The following is a 2,794-nucleotide window of genomic DNA, read 5'->3' on the forward strand; positions in this document are numbered from 1 at the left end:
AGAAAGATAGACAAAATGAAAAGGCAGAGGACTATGTACCAGATGAAGGAACAAGATAAAACCCCAGAAAAACAACTAGATGAAGTGGAGATAGGTAACCTTCCAGAAAAAGAATTCAGAATAATGATAGTGAAGATGATCCAGGATTTCAGTATAAGAACGGAGGCAAAGATCGAGAAGATGCAAGAAATGTTTAACAAAGACCTAGAAGAATTCAAGAACAAACAAACAGAGATGAACAATACAATAACTGAAAGGAAAACTACACTAGAAGGAATCAATAGCAGAATAACTGAGGCAGAAGAACGGATAAGTGACCTGGAAGACAGAATGGTGGAATTCACTGCCGTGGAACAGTATAAAGAAAAAAGAGTGAAAAGAAATGAAGATAGCCTAAGAGACCTCTGGGACAACATTAAATGCAACAACATTCTCATTGTAGGGGTCCCAGAAGGAGAAGAGAGAGAGAAAGGACCCTAGAAAATATTTGAAGAGATTATAGTTGAAAACTTCCCTAACATGGGAAAGGAAATAGCCACCCAAGTCCAGGAAGTGCAGAGAGTCCCAGGCAGGATACACCCAAGGAGAAACACACTGAGACACAAGGGAAAAATGACAAATAACATACGAGGGAATTCCCATAAGGTTAACAGCTGATTTCTCAGCAGAAACTCTACAAACCAGAAGGGAGTGGTGATATATTTAAAGTGATGAAAGGGAAGAACCTACAACCAAGATTACTCTACCTGGCAAGGATCTCACTCAGATTCAACAGAGAAATCAAAAGCTTTACAGACAAGCAAAAGGTAAGAGAATTCAGCACCACCAAACCAGCTCTACAGCAAATGCTAAAGGAACTTCTCTAAGTGGGAAACACAAGAGAAGAAAAGGACCTACAAAAACAAGCCCAAAATAATTAAGAAAATCGTAATAGGAACATACATATCGATAATTACCTTAAATGTAAATGGATTAAATGCTCTAACCAAAAGACACAGGCTCACTGAATGGATACAAAAACAAGACCCCTATATATGCTGTCTACAAGAGACTCACTTCAGACCTAGGGGCACATACAGACTGAAAGTGAGGGGATGGAAAAAGATACTCCATGCAAATGGAAATCAAAAGAAAGCTGGAGTAGCAGTACTCATATCAGATAAAACAGACTTTAAAATAAAGACTATTACAAGAGACAAAGAAGGACACTACATAATGATCAAGGGATCGATCCAAGAAGAAGGTATAACAATTATAAATATATATGCACCCAACATAGGAGCACCTGAATACATAAGGCAAATGCTAACAGCTATGAAAGAGGAAGTAAACAGTAACACAATAATAGTGGGGGACTTTAATACCTCACTTACACCAATGGACAGATCATCCAGACAGAAAATTAGTGTAGAAACACAAGCTTTAAATGACACAATAGACCAGATAGATTTAATCAATATTTATAAGACATTCCATCCAAAAACAGCAGATTACGCTTTCTTCTCAAGTGAACACTGAACATTTTCCAGGATAGATCACATCTTGGGTCACAAATCAAGCCTTGGTAAATTTAAGAAAATTGAAATCATGTCAAGCATCTTTTCTGGCATCAATGCTATGAGATTAGAAATAAATTACAGGGAAAAAATGTAAAAAACATGAACACGTGGAGGCTAAACAATACATTACTAAATAACCAATACCTAGAGACAAATGACAATGAAAACACAATGACCCAAAACCTATGGGATGCAGCAAAAGCAGTTCTAAGAGAGAAGTTTATAGCAATACAATCTTACCTCAAGAAACAAGAAAAATCTCAAATAAACAATCTAACCTTACACCTAAAGGAACTAGAGAAAGAAGAACAAGCAAAACTCAAAGTTAGTAGAAGGAAAGAAATCATAAAGCAGAGCAGAACAGAAATAAATAAAATACAAACAAAGAAAACAATAGCAAAGATCAATAAAACTAAAAGCTGGTTCTTGAGAAGATAAACAAAATTGGTAAACCTTTAGCCAGACTTATCAAGAAAAAGAGGGAGAGGACTCAAATCAATAAAATTAGAAATGAAAAAGGAGAAGTTACCATGGACACCGCAGAAATACAAAGCATCATAAGAGACTACTACAAGCAGCTCTCTGCCAATAAAATGGACAACCTGGAAGAAATGGACAAAGTCTTAGAAAGGTATAGCCTTCCAAGACTGAACCAGAAAGAAATAGAAAATATGAACAGACCAATCACAAGTAATGAAATTGAAACTGTGATTAAAAAAAAAAAGAATATATTGAGGGTCAGAAGAGAGAGACTGGATATGTGGAACCATCTCTGGGCTTTTGGGACAATTCAGACAAAAGGCAGTGGTGATAGTGGGAATGTGTATGAATATATAGGACATGGTAACTAAATGTGGAAGTTGGGAAAGAGGAGATAATTGAAGATGACTCAGATTTCTCTCCTAATGTCTGGGAAAGAGGAGCAGGCTTGGCAGAACATGAAGTTCAGTTTGGACACACTGGGTTTGAGTTGGATGTAGGTGGAAATCTCTAGCAAGCAGTCAGAAATGTGGACCTGGATCAGAGATGGCACATTTGGGAATCTTTAGTCTATAAAGGATCATCAGAAGAATGAAGTCCAGGAAAATGAGAGGCTCTGGACAGACCCATGCATAATGACTTCATCTGTAGGACAAGAAGAGAAAATGGAGCCTGCCAGGGAGACAGAGATAGGAGAAACTAGAGCCACATGGGAGGAGACAGTGGACAAGGCAAAGGGGGAGCCTAGACTGGGA

The sequence above is a fragment of the Lipotes vexillifer genome, unplaced genomic scaffold (genome assembly GCF_000442215.2).
Source record: "Lipotes vexillifer unplaced genomic scaffold, Lipotes_vexillifer_v1.1 scaffold313, whole genome shotgun sequence".
In the NCBI taxonomy this organism is placed as follows: domain Eukaryota; kingdom Metazoa; phylum Chordata; class Mammalia; order Artiodactyla; family Lipotidae; genus Lipotes; species Lipotes vexillifer.